General features: G+C 39.1%; 1 pseudogene; it reads right to left on the reverse strand.

Annotated features, from left to right (window-relative positions):
• Positions 1-840: 840 nt before the first annotated feature.
• Positions 841-19,674, reverse strand: LOC122751953 (annotated as a pseudogene).
• Between the last annotated feature and the right edge of the window lie 225 nt (positions 19,675-19,899).

Below are 19,899 nucleotides of genomic sequence, written 5' to 3' on the forward strand. Positions count from 1 at the left end.
GATAATACATACAAAGTGCTTCACTAATGTTAAAGTTCTATAGAAATGTTAGCTATTCTTACTTATTATTATTTAATTCAACAAATACTAAGTACCAACTATTTATTTTTTTGTTTTTTTTGGAGGGGAGGGGTTTGCAGGGCAGTGAGGGTTAAGTGACTTGCCCAGGGTCACACAGCTAGTAAGTGTCAAGTGTCTGAGGCTGGATTTGAACTCAGGTCCATCTGAATCCAGGGCCGGTGCTTTATCCACTGCACCACCTAGCTGCCCCCCTATTTATTTTTAACTTTAAACAATTTTGTTATACAAAGGTCATCACGTAATTGGATATCTCTCTACTTTGTACACCATTTAATTAGTCTTCTTCATCTGCACAGAAAGACTGCTTTTGAACTTTCCTTTCAGTGATGGCAAACATTAAAATTCTGATTTAACAGAATAATGATAAGAATACCTCAGCTGGTTTAAGTTGAAAGCAGAACATTGGTACATGGATTTTACACCCAGTATGAGGAATGTACAAATGTTCTTATTTAAAAAATATAGGGGCAGCTAGGTGGCGCAGTGGATAAGGCACCAGCCTTGGATTCAGGAGGACCTGAGTTCAAACCTAGCCTCAGACACTTACTAGCTGTATGACTCTGGGCAAATAACTTAACCCCCATTTCCCTGCAATATATATATATATAAAATAAATTATCTGTAGGTGCAGAAAATGACTGCAGTAAACCATTACATATTTTGTCAGCTGAAACCAGTGACTGATGATGGTTGCATAGAACACTGTCATGAGTCTTGCTTGCACCACAGATCATAATGATAGAGCATCATTCTAGGAAATTAGAACATGCTTCCACCCATCCCTCCCATGCCAGATTCTTTCTCTTTTTTAGGAATTTCAGTAACAACTTCTGCTGTTGTTAACAGGGAAGCTACACTAGCGGCATCCAACAAAGCAGTGCTTACAACCTTAGTTGGGTCAATTACTCTGTTTTCAATCATATTCATAAAATCTCCAAGCATGGCATTGTAACCTATATCTGAGGAATGTTGTAAAATTTTCTCAACTATCAATGAGCCTTCAATGCCTGCATTGTAAGTAATGGTCACTGCAGGGTTTTCCAATGTCTTTTTAAGTATTTCTATTTCAATCATTTGATCTTCATTAGCTGAAGTTAATGCTTCTAAGGCAGGAATGCATTCAAAGCAATGTATACCCATGTCTCAGAACTATGCTTTCTACTATAGCAGAACATGTAGCATTTAGTGCAGCAGTAACATGGTCTTTCTCTGCATTCACTCCGGCATCACTTGTTCCACTAACCTTTATTAAAGGTACTCCAACAGAAAATTTGGCCAAACATTCATTTAACTCTTCTTTTTCATAGTCACTAGCAGTAATCTCTAATTGTTCAACTATTTCTTGAACACGTTTTCCAACTTGGGATTTTTTACACTTTCCTTTCAAAAGCGTGGTATCACTTTTCTCACAATAACCTCTCCAACTTTTCTGGTCATGAGACTGAATATCTTCAAGATTCAGAGACAATCCCTCTTTTCCAAAGACCATACCACCATATCCTTAATCACAGTCTTAAGCTGGTTCTTTTTGTTGTCATCAAAACCTGACGCTTTTAATGCAACAACCTGCAGACCAACTTTTAGCTTGTTCAAAACCAGTGTACTTGATGCTTCTCCATTGACATTTTCAGCAATTATGACTAAAGGTGGACATTTTCAATTTCAAGTGCAGGTATGATAGATTGGCCACCAGAGATTTTTTTTTTCACTTAAGAGAACATAGGCATCCTAGAATTCACATTTCTGACCATTAGCTGTAGTCATAAAATATGGAGAGATATAGCCTCTGTCAAAATTCATGCCTTCAGTAATTTCCAATTAACCATTCACTGTTTTCCCATCCTTTACTGGGACAAAAACCTTTCATCCAACCTTTTTCATAGCATCAGATATTATGTTGCCAATTTCTCCATCTCCATTTGCAGAAATTGTAGCAACCTGAGCAATTTCTTTAGGGGTTGTAACAGGTTTAGACTGCCTTTTTTTTTTTTTTTTTTGGTGAGGCAATAGGGGTTAAGTGACTTGCCTAGGGTCACATAGCTAGTAAGTGTTAAGTGTCTGAGGCCGGATTTGAACTCAGGTCCTCCTGAATCCAGGGCTGGTGCTCTATTCACTGAGCCACCTAGCTGCCCCCTACACTGCTTCTTAAACTCAGTAATGACAAAATTAACAGCCAACATCACACCTCTCCTGATCTCTATTGTATTTCCTTCTTTGAGGATCTTCTCAAAGCCTTCCTTAGCAATGGCTCGTTCAAGGACAGGAGCAATCCTTAGTTTCTTCATTTGTGTTATTGGCAACATCCTGAACTAGCCTAGCACCAATTTTATATTTGTCCTTCAAGTCAATTACTTTTGCAACAGTAACACCATTTTTTTGTTACCTTGGGACTTCCCCAACTCTGTTCAATGATCACAGTTCTCCCCTTTGGCTCATAGTAACCACAACAGCATCTGCTAAAAGATCTATACCTTGAAGCATTAAGGGTTGGGCATCTGCTCCAAATTTGATGTCTTTAACATAAGCAGGTATCAGGTGGGGTCCAGTGCCCTAGACACCAGACTGAAGGACTCTGGACAACTGGAGCATTTCTGATGGGGTAGGCCAACAGGCTCCTGATGTAGATCAGCAGTAGAGTCAGCATCTACTATTTAAAATCCACTCAGCTAAGTGCTAGAAATAAATGAATAATTCTTGCCCTCAAGGAATTTACATTCAAAATTATCTCTCTGACTAGACTGTAAACTCCCTCAGGGCAGAATGAATCTGGGTTTTATATAGAGCGGGGTTGCATTTTTTTCCCCTTTGTATCCCCAAATGCCTAGTCCTGTGCTTCACACATTAGGCACTCAAGAACTATTTGCAGCATGAATAAATTAGATCTTGTTCCTTAACATTTAATGCAGTGTAGAAAAAGGGAAATAATCTATATGTACAAAATATTAGCAATTCTTTTTTGTGGTGGCAAAGAATTGGAAATCAAGGGGATGCCCACCAGTTGGGAAATGGTTGAACAATCTGTGGTACATGATTATGATTGAATGCTATTGTGCTATAAGAAATGATGAGCAGTATGGTTTAAAAAAAAACACCACCACCCAAAAGACATATTAACTGAAGCAAAGCAAAGTGAGCAGAACCAGGAAAACATTGTACACAGTAACAGCAATATTGTGAGGATGGTCATCTGTGAAAGACTTAGCTACTCTGATAAATACAATAATCCACCAAAATTCCAAAGGACTCATGATGAGAAATACTGTCCACCTCCAGAGAGAGAATCATGAACTCTGCAAATTGAAGCATATTTTCCCACATTCTTTATTTTTCTTGCTTTTTTTGCAACATGGCTAATATGGAAATGTGTCTTGCATGACTTCGTATATATAATAGGTAGCATATTGCTTGCTTTCTCAATGGGGAGGAAGGAGGATGAGGGAGGGAAAGAATTTGCAAATTTAAAAAATGAATGTTAAAAAAATTAAAAAACCATTTAGTGCAATATGACTGCTACATATTTTCCCAAAATGGATTATGTGTGTATTAGGAGGTGGGGTAGAATAGGGACAGAATCTCTGATTACGCTGAACTTCATTCACCATCTGGAGAGACTTCTTGTAAAGATAAAAAGTATGCTTTAAAGAACAGGGACTACTTATGGTTTCATAAGGAAAAGTATATTTTGTATTTGTCCCAAAGGCAACCCCAGGGAGAGTGGCAAAGGACCCAGTCTCCCTGTTCAGCACATCCTGTGCTAAAAGAAGAAGCTTTCTGCTGCTGATGCACTGACAGAAAGTGGGGTTGGTGGTGGGTAAGGGATTGGAAGGGGGGTTGGGAGTTTCAGTCTTTATTTGCTTCTGTTGCCAAGTTAGCCTCAAACAGGAAGGAAAGGCAATTGTGCATACTCTTCAAGTGTGGCAATAATTAGCAGCCTCTCTCATTTTCTACTCTGATGCTCTCACTCTGAGGTCCTAAAGCTTTTCCCCATATACTGGAAAAGAACATAACAATGTTTTCTCAAAATCACCTATTCATCAGGGAATAACCTTTGTAAAAATAAGAAATCTCATTGAACTAAAAATGTAGCAGGTCCTTCCCCTATTTGGCCATGTTTGTATGATCAACAGACTGGTAAGCACAGGCCAGTATTACGTCAAACTTAGGAAATGTCAGGAGGCATGGGTTAACCATGCAATAATATTTAACTTTGTTACTTAAAACAAGTGAGAAGCCACCTTCTAATATTCAACCTAGTTTTTATCTCTTAAGTATAAATAGGAGTGTGTTGTATTGCCAGCATCTACTAGTCATTTACCAAATGCTTGCTGATTGAGTCTGTTGAATGGATTACAAAACAACAGTATAGGGGCAGCTAGGTGGCACAGCAGATAAAGCAGTGGCTCTGGATTCAGGAGGACCTGAGTTCAAATCCGACCTCAGACACTTGACACTTACTAGCTGTGTGACCCTCATTGCCCCGCCCCCACACAAAAAACAACAATATAGCAAACTACCAGGAGGTAACTTCCTTTGCCAATGAAGATGGCACATTCTCTGCAATGCACAGTCTTGGCTCTCTAAGAGTTTCCTAGGAGATGAAAAGCTTAAATGACTTGTCCATAGGATCACATAACCAGTATAAGTCCATGGATGAATGGGATGTTGAGGACTAGCACCTCTGGTGTGAGAGCTTACTGAGCCCTTTTTAAGGCTGCTCATCTACCTTTTGTGTCCATCTGATTTACCCAACTCTCACCTGTGACTCCAAGATGCTGCAGCACGTGCAGCAACCCTACCCTGGTAAGCTGTCTCAGCAAATGGGTTAAACCAGTTTGAGAGTGACCAGCAGGCCTCACACTGGTCAGTGAGTGCCCCGAGCATGCAAAATGGACAGATGAGAACAATTTGTTCCAATGGCCATGAAAGTGGATGAAGCAGGTGTGGAGCTTTAAGACCTTGGTCAGGCATCAAAGATGCCAGGGTCATCCACAGCATCCCAGGCCACTGTCAATTGTGCTTTTTGAATTGCCACCAGACTTTGATGACTCTGGAAGAGAGAGCGAGGCTGCCAACTTTGTGCAACTCTGCCTCACTTAAATCCAACTCACACACAAGTCAAGACGCTGTCTCATGATGTCATTGGTCCTCTTCAAAAGCAAAAGCAAAAGAACATAAGTCTATGGAATAAGTTACATGGATAACCTCTGGGGAAAAACTCATCACTTCTAATCTCATCACCATGCTGCTAACCCAAGCCTTGATTGATACCACCTCCCTCAGCCTTCTCTCCCCTTTGATTAGAGAGCTGAAGTGTAAAATACCAAACCAATGCCTCCCTTTACAGAAGGCAGAAACTGGACTCTCAGCTCACACTACTTTGCATTTGCTGCTTTATCCAGTTTCAGCTCCATGGAACAGTATGTCCCTGTGTGGGGTGTTCCACCCATCCCTTTCCTGCCTCTTTTTGTGTGTTGTCTCACCCCACTTTATTGTAAACTCTTTAAGGGCAGGGACTATTTTTCTTTTTATTAATTGTATTCCCAGAACTTAGCACAGTGTCTGGTACTTAACAGTAGGTACTTAATAAATGTATATTGGATTGGAGTCAGAGGCAGGACAGGAACATAGGTCATTCTTTTTTTCTTAATTACATTTATTTTATTCTGAACTTAAGAAATAAAACAAGCATTTGCATAACATAGTAGGATAGGAAAAAAGATGATTGTACATGAAACTTCAAATCTATTATGTACAACTTGCTATTCCTTTAAAATCTATAATAAAGTTATTATATACCTTTATTTTTCTTTTCTTCCCCTTTTTTCTTCTGTCCCCCCACCCTGCCCTAGAGATGGCTACCATTAGACATAAATATGTTTATACACACATATATATGTATAAAACTGTTCTATACATCTATCAGCTCTTTCTCTGAATGCAGATAGTATCTTCCTTCATATGTCCTTTGTTGTTAATTTGGGTATTTATAATAGTCAAAATGACTTAGTCACTCAAAGTTCTTCTTAAAACAATAATGCTGTTACTGTATACAAAGTTCTCTTGGTTCTGCTCATTTCACTATGCATTATTTCATGCAAATCTTTGCATGTTTTTCTAATATCATTGAGCTCATCATTTAGCTTTGTTTTCCAAATTCTCTTCCTCCCTCTCTCCTCCCCAAGAACTCAAGCAATAAAGTATAAGTTATACATGAGTAGTCATGCAAAACATTTCCACATTAGCCAGGTTGTGAAGGAAAACAGAGAAAAACAAAACTTCAGATAAAAGAACTAAAAAAAAATTATGCTTCAATCTGTATTCAGATACCAACAGTTCTTTCTCTATAGATGGATTGCATTCTTCATAAGTCCTTCAGAGTTGTCTTGAATCATTGCATTGCTGAAAATAACCAAGTCATTCACAGCAGATCATCTTGCAATATTTTGTATATAGTGCATTTCACTTTGTATCAGTTCATGTAGGTCTTTCCAGATGTTTCTGAGAGCATCCTGCTAATCATTTTTTATAGTAAACTGCATTTATATAGTACTTCAAAGAGAGATTTCCTTACAATAAACTCATGAGGTTGATTATTACAACAATAATAGATATTTGTATAGTATCTTATACCTGACAAAGAATTTTCTTTACAATAGCCCAGCAAAGTAAGTATGATATGTTTTATCATCATCAATCAATCCTCATCTTCATCCAGTTATCATCACTCAATCATCATCATCATCTTACATTGCTCTTGCTTCTGCTTCAAATTTTTTTTCACAGTTACTATTGCTAACTGTGTTTCCCTCCATCCTATTCCATCCCCATGATATTTACTCCATTTTCTATCTTCTTTTATCTTATCCCTCCTCAAAAGTATTTTCCTTCTGACTGCCCTTCCCCCAATCTGCCCTCCCTTCTTTCACCCCTCTCCCCTTATCCTCTTCCCCTCCTACTTTCCTGCAGGGTTAAATAGATTACCCAATTAAGTGTGTATGTTATTCCCTCTTTAAGCCAATTGTGATGAGAGTAAGGCTCACTCACTCACCAACACCTCCCCCATCTTCCCCTCCTTTCCATAAGCTTTTTCTTGCTTCTTTTATGTGAGATACTTTACCCCATTCTACTTCTCAGTTTCCCTTTCTCCATTCCTCTTACCCCTTAATTTTATTTTTTTAAAGATAACATTCCTTTATGTCCAACTCACACCTGTGCCCTCTGTCTAAATATACTCCATCCACCTGCCCTAATAATAAGAAACTTCTTATGAGCTACAAGTATCATCTTCTCATGTAGGAATGTAAACAGTTTAACCTTTTAATATCCCTTATGATTTCTTTTTCCTGTTTACCTTTTTATGCTTCTCTAGGGTCTTGTATTTGAAAGTCAAATTTTCTGTTCAGCTCAGGTCTTTTCATCATAAATGCATGAAAGTCCTCTCTTTCATTGAATGTCCATCTCCCCACTGAATGATTATACTCAGTTTTGCTGGTAGGTGATTCTTGGTTGTAATCCCAATTCTTTTGCCTTCCAGAATATAATATTCCAAGCCCTCCAATCCTTTAATGTAGAAGCTGCTAGATCTTGTGTTATCCTGACTGTGGCTCGACAATATTTGAATTGTTTCTTTCTGGCTGCTTGCAATATTTTCTCCTTGACCTAGGAGTTCTGGAGTTTGGCTATAATATTCTTGGAGGTTTTCCTTTTGGGATCTCTTTCAGGAGGTGATCAATGTATTCTTTCAATTTCTATTTTACCTAGCTTCTAGAATATCAGGGCAATTTTCCCTGACAATTTCTTGGAAGATGATGTCTAAGCTCTTTTTTTGATCATGGCTTTCACGTAGTCTAATAATTTTCAAATTATCTCTCCTGGATCTATTTTCCAGGTCAGCTGTTTTTCCAAGGAGATATTTCACATTGTCCTCTATTTTTTTCATTCTTTTGTTTTTGCTTTATTGTGTCTTGATTTCTCATAAAGTCATTAGCTTCCATTTGCTCAATCCTAATTCTTAAGCAATTATTTTCTTCAGAGACCTTTTATATCTCCTTTTCCATTTGGCTTTTCAAGCTGTTGACTTTTCCTTCATGACCTTCCTGCATCACTCTCAGTTGTTTTTCCGTTTTTTCCTCTACCTCTCTTACCTTATATTCAAAGTCCTTTTTGAGCACTTCTATGTCCTGAGACCAGTTCATATTTTTCTTGGAAGCTTTGGATATAGGAGCTTTGATTTTGTTATCTTCTTTTGAGAGTATATTTTGATCTTCTTTGTAACCAAAGAAACTTTCTAGTGTCTGCATTTTTTTCTGACTGCTCATTTTGCCAGCCTATTTCTTGACCTTTAACTCCTTCTTAAAATGGGGCACTGCTTCCAGGGCACACTGTCCCAAGCTTCAGGGGGTCCCAGGTGGTATGATTTAAGGAAAGGCACATTCTACACTCCCCTGGCCTGTGCTATAAGTAACCAAAGGCCTGCTTGTTCTTTAACCAGGGAACAGAATTCTATTTCACTGTGGTTGCAAGCTCTGGTGTGCCTGTGTCCCTCCCCCTCTGGGCCTCCACTCAAGACTGCTTCCTGGTTCTGAGCATAGGCAACAAAACAGAGTTCCACATCAGCACCAGCCGAGACCCCTGAAATCTCCCCCTGGCCAACCACTCGACCCCCTCACTGGTCTGTGAGCTGAGTTCCAGAAGTAGCAGCTACTTCAGCTGATTGCCAGGCTCTGGAGGCCTGATTCTCTGGGGATGGGTCTGGGTCTGCATGGTGAGTCCCAGATCTGCACTCCACTCTCATTTCAGCACAACAGACCTTTCCTGCCAAACTTCTAAACCGTCTTTGGCTGGAAAATTATCTCACCCTGTCCCTTTGTGGGTTCTGCTGGTCCAGGAATTGTCTTATGTCATTATTTAAAGGGATTTGGAGGGATTTGGGGGAGAGCTCCAAGCCTGTCCTCCACCATCTTGGCTCTCACTCAGATCTTTCTATGGCCAAGGCTACTTCTCTATCCAGTACTTCACACTAACACATCACCTCTCATTGATGGGACAGCTATGAAAAACAAACAATAGCCCATGTTCCCAGCCATATCTCTTTCCTACAGACAAGTCTAAGGCAAAGGTGAAAAAGAGGAAGAATCACAGAAGAAAAAAAAAATGGGTGTTGAAGATGGAAGGAAAACCAAGGATTTTGAGACAGAAGGGGCCATCAAGATCATCTAATTCACCTCCTTCACTTTATATAGGTAATATATGTGTGTATGTATGTGTTGCCCATGTAGATTATTTGTGTCTTCATGAATTAACCTATATGTGGCTCCAAGGGAGCTGTGAATAACTATTTCCAAAATCTCCTTTGCCCACCCTGCTCCAAGGGAGATTTTAATTAGAAATTTTGATTGCAATGAGAGAACAAGAGAAGGGGGCCAGAAAGCTGATCATTCTGCTTTCCTCAGAGAGGGAGTACCAAGCTAGAATTATGTATACCCATATCCCTCCCCTTCAACTCCCCAAATATTACTAGTCTACAGAAAATAATTGTTAGGTTCAAGATATGCTCTTGATCATTATCTCTTAATTGGGAAGGAGTGCCCCAAACTATATTTAAAGATTTGACTCTCTTCCCACTAAATGTTGGTTACACAAACCATCACACATAGTGAATAGTAAATATCACCATTTATCCAAGCCAATAGCAAATAGAAATTTTATAGATTAGAATATATCAAAGTACAAAGTCATTGAACTTTCTCACTGGGACTAAGAATAGAGTACAGCCCAAAATTGCTTCAGGTGCAAATAAGAATAACAATAACATAGTAAATTCAGAGAGACTAATGTTTCTCAATGGCCAAAATACAGCACCAAAGCACTCAGGTTTTTTTTTTGTTTGTTTGTTTTTTGTTTTTTTTTTTTTTTTTTAGTGAGGCAATTGGGGCTAAGTGACTTGCCCAGAGTCACACAGCTAGTAAGTGTTAAGTGTCTGAGGCCACATTTGAACTCAGGTACTCCTGACTCCAGGGCCGGTGCTCTATCCACTGCGCCACCTAGCTGCCCCAAAGCACTCCTTTTTATACTGATTGATATGCATAATAAAAAGAGGGGAGAGTAGTTGGAGAACATTAACCTTGCCTCCTCTGGTTCCCTTTTGTCTCGGGTAAAATTCACTTGCAGGTAAGTCAAAGGGGATCTTGAAGGTACATAAGATTGGCTGATTCTAAGTTAGATAGTTTTGTGTAAAAAAAAAGTTGAGCTCTCACCCAGTATAGGTGTTGATAAAAACAGACCTACTCTTACACTGGGGGCATTTTGCCTGTCATTTGTTGGCTGAGTGAGGAGCCTATGACTAAAGAGCTGTCAACCTGCTATTATATCATTTTAGCCACTATACCTAAGTAGACTTAAGGCCTAACAAGGATCTGGACCAGTGAAGTAACATGCCCAGGCAGGCAGAGGAGGCCCAGAAGAGATGTCCTTACCTGGCTCAGAAAAAGAGTTGGCCTAGCTAATGCAGTGGAGCAATGGGTCTAATAAGGAAAAGGCTTTGCAGAGGCCTAGCAAAAAGCAAGGTACTCATTCAGCAGTGCAAGAAGTATGAATTTTCCTTTTACCTATATTCTCATTATACGAATGATCCCTGTGTATACTTTTTTAAAAAAAGCAATTCGAGTAAAGTGACTTGCCCAGGGTCACACAGCATCTGAAGTCAAATTTGAACTCAGGTTTCTGACTACAGGGCCATTGTAGATAGAGATCCTCTGTACCACCTAGCTGCCTCTGTTCCCTATACATATTTACTCCTCCCAGTGAGGTAGAGTAAATATAGCAATATACTAAAAACATTTAGGGACACTGTTGTATTGCAAGCCTTCTTACTATGCTATTTCATTGATTTCTTTGATTTGAACTAATTGAACTTTGATTTGAACTAATTGAACACTTGCTGCCTAGAGAAAAGCAGATGCATCAGTGTGGACTTGTGAGCTATCATTTCTAAGTGGATGAGGACCCATAGGGTACCTTGAACCTGGGATAATTATTCTGGGGAACCACACAGTTAGGAGAGGGGTACAACAAGTATAGCAATATAATGATAACTGGAATACACACACACACACACACACACACACACACACACATATAACATCTTAAAGCAGTGGCATCAAACTCAGAAAGGGAGGCTCTGGATATATATTGACTTAGAAAACCACTAATTAACATGATCTCTGTTTTATTATGGCTTTATTAATTTTCTTAAACATTTCTCCATTACATTTTTATCTAGTATGGGACCACTTGGGACTTTTGTAGGCCACATGTAGCCAATAGGCTGTGAGTTGGACACCTCTGCTCTAAGGCTTTCAAAGTTTTTTACATCATCTCATTTAACCTTACAACAACCCTTTGGTTTGGTGCTACTATGACACCCATTTGAAAAATGAGAATACTGAAGCGCAAAGAAATTAAGTGACTTGTGTAGGATCATGCAATTTGATTAATACCCAATCTTTTTTAGTTCTATATCCATTCCTTTGTATACTGTGCTATGTTGCCTAATAATGATTTATAGACATGTGGGCAGGGAACATTTTGTTTTGTCAGTGATTTTCTTTATACCTATTTATGGAAGAACCTTTGTCTTCCTGGCTCCAAGGCCAGTTCTCTATCCCTTTTGCTAATCTATTATAAACATATTTTACATACTAGCAAAACTGAGAATTTAAAAGAAATGGAGAAATATTTGTAAAATATTAATTATCCAAATTAACAGAACATGAAATAAACATTTTAAACAACTTGTGTTTGGGCCTATTTACAAGAGTTGCTCTCTCCATGCCCCAAACATTATTTAGTCTCTAAAAAGCGACAAATCCAGGACTTAACTGATCCAGAAGTGGAGCAAGGTTCAAACTGTGTGTCTCTTCATACAGTTTCCTGGTGGCCTCTGGCTGTGTTGACATGATTTCCTTCATAAAAGGTCCAATCCACTTGTGGTTGGTGCCCTTCCCACTCAGTAGATGCCAGAAGACCCAATGAGTCACCATACCCTCCCCTGCTAAACAGATGTATTTCCATATGGAGATGAGTGGGGCTACATCTATGGAAGCTGAGTACTCTTGGATCCTTGTTTCATGTCTTTGCTGTGTTAGAGCTAAGTAAAACTCCTTTTCTTAACTGTTCAGTGACCTACTTTCCCCGAGACAATCATAGAAGAAAAAGTTATTTTTGATCATATGAAATTGGAAAACTTCTGCACAAATAAAATCAGTGTAGCCCCTTGATTTAAAAAAAAGGTTCCTTCTAGTACTAGATCTCTTTACTGATTAGCTCTAAGAGCCCTTTGTTTCTTATTAAAGTCTATGACTTTTTCTCCTATGGATACCAATCATTGAGTGTCTCATATGGGTAGATATACTACTTTATAATTCTCAGTTGTCTGTTCCATCTTGATGCTATTTATTTTCTCTGTTGTGAATAAAGTCATTCTTGATTTAAAAAAATTTTAATGTCTTTCAAAATTCTTTCTATCTCTAAATCTAGGATCTTATAATCCTCCATAAAGAGATGGAGACTACAGATGCAGATTGCTGCTCACACTGGTCTGTTTGGCTGATGGTTTTTCTTTGTTAGAAGGAAGAATGTAATGGTGGTGGTGGAATTGGTAATACCAGGAAATGATCTAAGGTGAATAAAGCAAAAAGCATCAATAAATTTTTTTTAAAGTCCTACATGGTTTATACTCTAACCACCCTTTGCTTTTTGAATATCTCATGACCTATGGGATTTGTGGGCTATGGCAACCACAAGGTTTTTCAATTGTTATTTTATTGTATTTATGTCATTTGTAACTTCTCCACTTTCCATTTTCAGTGTAAGGAGCCCAAGAGGTGTTTAATATAAGCTGAATTCTGCTATGAGTAGGTCAGAGTACCTTGTGCAGTTTGTTTGGTTTTTTTTTTCTTTGCCTTTTCCAGCAGTTATATTCCTTAAGGGTGTGAACTTGCACTGTGAGGCCAAGTTCATGTTTAGGAAGCCCTTGGTGGCAAAAAAAAAGTCCTAACTTTTAATAGTCTGAAATCTGGATAAAAGGAGGGCCCTTTTGCTGAGTCAGCACACTTCCATTTCACTGCACCACCTTCCCTACCCAGGGCTTCACTATCACCAAGTAAAAATCTTGAGATCATCCTCCCATTGTGCTAGGTTTTCATTTGATGAATTCTGCCCAGAAATTGGGGCCCTATGACTCTGAGAGGAACAGAGAGAACTTGGAGAAAATACATGGCAAAACAACAAAAATGGTTATGGGATTGAAAACAAAATCCCAGAGGAAAAGTTAATGGAATTAAAATAATTGCCTGAGGACAGGGAGAATGAGGGGAAACTAAACGTGGAGTATAGAAAGCTATTTTACAGAGGATCCCGACCAGATGTTTTCCACATCCACCAGGGAAAAAGATGAAAGCAATTTAAATTGTAGCTGAAAGGGATTTAAATTAGAAATGAGGGAAATTTTTTCTCACACTTAGCTTTAAACACCTGAATGATTTACTGAGGAAAATTGTGGGTTCTTCTCTCTTAGGAAATCTTTTAAAGTGAGATAGATCTTTCCCCTTTGCAATCATAGCTGGAAGTAAGAGATCATCTAATCTTAGCTCTTAATTTTGCCTGTAAGTGATGGGTCATTTGGGTGCTAAGTCCATTACGGACCAAGTTCACCTTTGGGATATCTTTCAATAATAATCACTCTGGCTGCTTTTTGCCCCTACTCAGGATGTCTCTTACACCTGGGGCCAAAATTTGGCTGGTATGTTTCTTTGGTTCCCCTGGAAGTATTCATGCTAATAAAATATCCAATATAGAACAAAGGACCTGAACTCAAGCACTCGATAATCAGGAAAATTTCCCTCCTCTTTACAATGGACATGGAGTAATCTTCTCTGGTGGATCTACATGATACCCATTACTCATGATATCATTGAACAGGTAGCTTCTCAATGCATGATGTTCAGCAAACAGCCAAATGGTACAGTGAAAAGAATGCTAGGCTTGGAGTCAGGAACACCTAAGTTCAAATACTTCTTCATAATAGCTGTGCAACTCTAGGCAAATCACTTAATTTCTCTCAGACTCAGTTTACTCATCTGTACAATGAGGGGTTTGGATCTGATCATCTGTAAGCTTCTTTCTAGCTCTTAATCTATGAAGGGGGAGGAAATAAGCATTTATATAGCACCTAGTTAAAGCATGCCAAACACTGAACTAAGCACTTTACAACATTATATTATTTGATTTTATCCTCACAACTTTGGGAGGTAGGTGCTGTTATTATACCAATTTTGCTGTTGAGGAAATTGAGGTTTATTTGACCTGGGTCAAACATCTAGTAAGTGTCTGAGGGCCAGATTTGAACATAGTTGTTTTTTAGTCATTTTTTAGTTGTGCCCAATGTTTCATGACCCTATTTGGGGTTTTCTTGGCAAAGATACTGAAGTGGTTTGCCATTTCTTTTTCCAGCTCATTTTACAAATAAGGAACTGAGGCAAACAGGGTTAAGTGACTTGCCCAGGATCACACAGCTAATAAGTTTCTGAGACTGGATTTGAACTCAGGAATATGAATCTTCCTGACCCCAGGCCTAGCATTAGCTGCCCCAGATTTGAACATAAAGTTTTTCCTAACTCTAGGCCCAGAACTCTATCTGCTTGCCACCTAATAATCTTGAATTTCACTGGCATGTGCCACTCTTGGGTTAATTCAATGCTCTAACTATTGCACTGCCTAGACGTCTTAATGATCCCTTCTTCCTCTCTAAGGCTTTGCACATAGTTTTGGTGTACAAGCCTCTCCCTAAGTCCAGGTAATGCTAGGCAACTATTTTTCCTCTCCTATCAAGGGCACAGATCTCTTCTTCTTTCACCAAGTCTTCCATATTTCCATGTGCCTAGAGTGGCCCATGAGGCTACCCAGACTTCTATGGGTTCTCATAACCCATGAGGCTACCCAGATTTTTCTCTGGGTTCTCTTATAACCCAATTAACTTTGCCTATGTCCTCCTCTGAGTCTTTGAGTCTGTCAGTGTTTCCTGTGTGTCTCACAGGTTGTAAGCCTGAGAGCAGAGGAAGGTTTGGCATCTTGGGGGCAATCTCACCATACTGGTACTAGCAGAAAGCCACCAGGAAAGATGAAGACATAAAATGTTAGTGTGCCTCCCTCTTCTCATTGGGGAGGCAGTAGACTATAAATGTGAGAAGAGACATAGGTTGCCAGATATGGCCAATATATGATTTATTTTTCTTAACTGTACTTATTTTCTTTCAAGAGATTTATGGGGGGAATAGTCATTGGGGAGTGATATCAATGTAAATAAGCATCCAGAAAACACTTAAAATTTTTAGATAAAGGGTTCAAATTCTGGCTTTATTGTTTACTACCTGTAAGACAATGGACAAGCCACTTCATCCCTCGAGAACTTACTTTTCTCATCTGTAAAATGAGTTTAGAGCACTGGGCTTGGAGGAAAGAAGACCTGAGTTCAAATCTGGCCTCAGACACTTACTACCTATATGACCCTGGGCAAGTCACTTAACCTTTGTTCACCCTAGTTTCCTCATCCTAAAATGAAGATAACAGCACCTACCTTCCAGAGTTGTTGTGAGGATCAAATGAGATGATATTTGTAAAGAGCTCAGCACAGTGCCTGGCATATAGTAAGCACTACATAAGTGTTATTATTGTTGCTGCTGTTTGTCCTTCAATTCTCAAAGGACCATTGACAATATGAGAACAGTGTCTTGACTTGCAAGTGACTCAGATTTAAGTGAGGTGGAGCTATGCAGAATCATCCACCTGATTCTCTCCTTCAGAGTCATTAAAGTTCAGTGACAGGACAAAAGTCAAGATGATGGCCATGGCCCAGGATGTTGTGGGTAACCTTGGTCTTTCTAAATCAGGTCTTTTCCAGGTCTCAGTTTGTCTGAGACAACACCTATTGAGAGTGACTAAGGGCTAGTTAAGAATTGAGACAAAAGATGGCCCAATTTAATATCATAAAACTATCAGTCTGGGAAGGAGAGACCCGTAGAGTTTCTGGCCAGTATAGAAAACAGTTGCTATTTACTTATTGTTTAAATTTTGATGGCTTAGAATGAGTTATTATTATTATTATTACTAATAATCTTTCAACTCTAATTCTCTGATCCTAAATGTCATATGGCTTTTTTTCTTTTCTTCTAAAGCATTTCTTCCTTTTCTGTGATTCCTTTAGGTGTTAGGGTTCAGTGGTTGACAGTGAATTCAACTCTATCAAATTTTAACTTGCCAGCCCTGACACTCATTGAAACATTGCAAGGAAATTGATGAACCAGTATATTCAGAAGGTGCTCTGACGATTTTCTGCTGTTGCCAAACTCCTGTTTTCCTTAGTTTGGCAACAGAGGATGATGTAGTGCTTGTAAACTCAGCTTAACCCTTGAGTTTGTGACCTTTTTCCCATTAAGTTTTCTGTGCCTCCCATCTACAAAATTGAGACCTGCAACTATCATGTGCTTCCAAGGGGATGAAGCAAAGTTAATGTTATACCCCTCCCCACTCCACCCCCCACTGCCATCTTCCAGCTGCTAATACCTTTGCCTTTCAGGTTCCCTTCATTTACTTTGTAAATACTTCCTATGTACCTACTAATTTGCATGTAGTCTACCCCATTAGAATGCATGCTTCTTGAAGATAGGACCAGTCTTTTGCCTTTGTGCCCCCAGCACTTGGCACAGTGCCTGACACACTGGAAGCACTTAATAAATTCTTGTTGACTGACTCACTCCCACAGAAGAATGCTATACTTATAGTCAGGAAGACCTAAGTTCAAATCCTATTTCAGACACTCACTAGCTCTGTGACTCTGGGCAAGTCACTTAACTTCTCTCTTTCTGTCTCAATTTCCTCATCTGTAAAATGGGCACAATAATAGCATTTACCTCACGGGATTATCATGAGGATCAAACTAAGTGATGAATGCAAAGTATTTTGTAAACCTTAAAGCCCTATATTAATGTTGTTGATATTATTGCTAGATCATTGTGAAGATTTCCATATATATTTGGATCATCAGATCATAGATTTTGAGCTAAATGTCATTTAGTACAGAGCTTCTTAAACTTTCTACTCGAGACTCCTTTTCCCTGAGAAATTGTTACACGATCCTGGGTATATAGGTATTTAAACAGGTATACAAATCAAACATTTACTGCCAATTTTTTTACAAGCCCTGCATTCAGGTACATTACCCCATAAGGGGTTGTGATCCACAGTTTAAGAAGCTTTGATCTAGTACAACCTCATCATTTTACAGAGGAGGAAACTGAGGACCAGAGAGATGAAATTACTTATATAAGATCACACAAATTTATTGACTACGCTCTCACTTGCTCTCCCAGAACTAGGGGTATTCTAAGGGATTTGGGGTACCTTTTCTATTTCCATCAGCTTGAGTCTCAACCACTTGTCATCTACTCATCGTCAGGTGCCACTGAATAACATTATAGTTCCATTTAACCACTTGACATCAATTGGCCCATACAAATCAACATTTACTTTGAAAATATAGCAAAAACAAAAACAAACATTTCCCCCAATACCTGGGGGCAATTTCCTTCATCCCATTTCTATCTTGGGGGAAAATGGGCTCAAACTTAGCTGGCTTTCCACATTGTATTGATCCCACTAGGAACATTGACATTCAGATGTGGCATGATTTCTTTCCTTTTTTTTTTTTGGCAGGGCAATGAGGGTTAAGTGACTTGTTCAGGGTCACACAGCTAGTGTCAAGTGTCTGAGGCTGGATTTGAACTCAGGTCCTTCTGAATCCAGGGCTGGTGCTTTACCCACTGCGCCACCTAGCTGCCCTGTGGCATGATTTCTGATGAACTTGCATCCCAGCTACCACTGGACTAGAGCCCAAAGGTCACTACTTAAGGTCCTTCCTTGGTCCTTGAGGTATTACTACTAGGCTGGCTGCAAAACTCAAAGTGAATTCTGATTCCTGGAGTAGACAGCTGGCTAGTCTGACCTTTAGAAACTCACGTGGTCACATTCTACAACCCCTTCCTCTAAATTCAAAGAACAAATGAAAGGCTGGGAAAGGACCCAAGCCTGTATCCATAGGCCATATATCTGCCTCAGTGATGAGAAGGCCCAAGTCCTCTCCCTTTATCAGATTCCATAAGCAAGAAGTCAAACTGAGAGAGGAGGACTAAGGTCTTTTGCTGATATTCTTAATTCTGGCCATGCAACCAATCATAAGGGCTTTTCCTAACCACATGGTAATGGAGCAGAACCAGTTACAGTACATCTTTACATTCTCCAGTGTCTCTCTCCAAGGCTCTTCTCCAAGGCTTCCACTGGAAGCACTCAGTATATGTACTAGTAGTCCCTGTTATATAATGAGCAGGTGGCAAAGCCATCATTTGAAAGTTGGTCCTCAGCCTCTGAATCCAATGCTCCTTCCATTACATCATGTTACCTCCCTAGAATCCAACATGTATCCTTGTGATTCTTGATCATCATACATCTTAGCTTTGCTGTGGAATTTGGACATGGAAATTAAACATCAAAAAGAATTTCATGAAGGGAATGTTGTTTGATCTCATTAGTTAGTTGTTCAATCCTTCAGTCATGTCCAACTCTGTGTCACCCCATGGACCATACTGTCCATGGAGTCTTCTTGGCAAAGATACTGGAGTGGTTTGTCATTTCCTTCTCCAATGGATTAAGGCAAACAGAGTTGTTACTTTCCTATGGTCACACAGCTAGGAAAAGTGTCTGAAGTTGGGTTTAAACTCAGGTCTTCCTGAATTCAGGCCCAGAGTTTTATTTACTGAGCCACCCAGATCTCCCCTTCATTGATTAGTAGGTACTCAAATTTGTGGCTCAAACTTAGGTGTTCAAATTATACACTTTGGAGTGCTAGTCCTTCTACTTTGGTTCAGAGTAACCCAAGTAGGATTGCTCTTTCTCCAGTAGCTAAATGACCAGAGAGTGGGGGTGGAGTTAGGTCAGGTCCCATTTAGTCCCAGAGTGAGTTATATAGCTCATTCTAGAGAAGAAACCACCTTCCTGTTTAGTACCCAGTTATATCCCCGTATCCCAATCTTCCTAGCTCTATGACTTTGGGATAATTCAGAGGTAGGCTAGACTTCCCAAAGCAGCTCTCAGACAGATAAGTAAATTATTTATCATGTAATATTGTGTATTATGGTTATCTATAGACATCTTATCTTCCTTTTGAATAACAAATTACATGACATCAGAGATTGTTTTTATCTTAACACAGTGCTCTGCACAGTAGGTGCTTAAAAATGCTTGAGAATTGAATTGCTTTGTAAATATTTCTAGTTTCCTATAGAAGCAGCCCCCATAGTGGACAAAGCCCTGAGCATGGTGTTAGAAAGACCATCATTTGAATATCACTTCAGATATTTACTTGTTTTAAGACTTTGAGCAAGTCACTTAATATCTGAGCCTCACTTACTTCCGCTGTAAGATCGAATAATAATTGCTCCTAATCTCCCAAAATTTGTCCACACTCACGTTTGTTACTTCCATGATGCTAACTATCCATCTCATCCTCTTCTCTGTCCTCTCATTTTATGACCAAAGTATCTAAAGCTTCAGCTTCAGTAATATACACGTGAGCTATTATTATTCTTTTTTTCAATGGGGTCCAAATAAAAATAATTCCGAGATGTCACTGCTATATTCTTTTTTTATGTCATATTCTGTGAACTATTTATTGCACAAGTGAATCAAATAATTTCTCTCCATAGGTAG

The sequence above is a fragment of the Dromiciops gliroides genome, chromosome 1 (assembly GCF_019393635.1).
Source record: "Dromiciops gliroides isolate mDroGli1 chromosome 1, mDroGli1.pri, whole genome shotgun sequence".
NCBI lineage: Eukaryota > Metazoa > Chordata > Mammalia > Microbiotheria > Microbiotheriidae > Dromiciops > Dromiciops gliroides.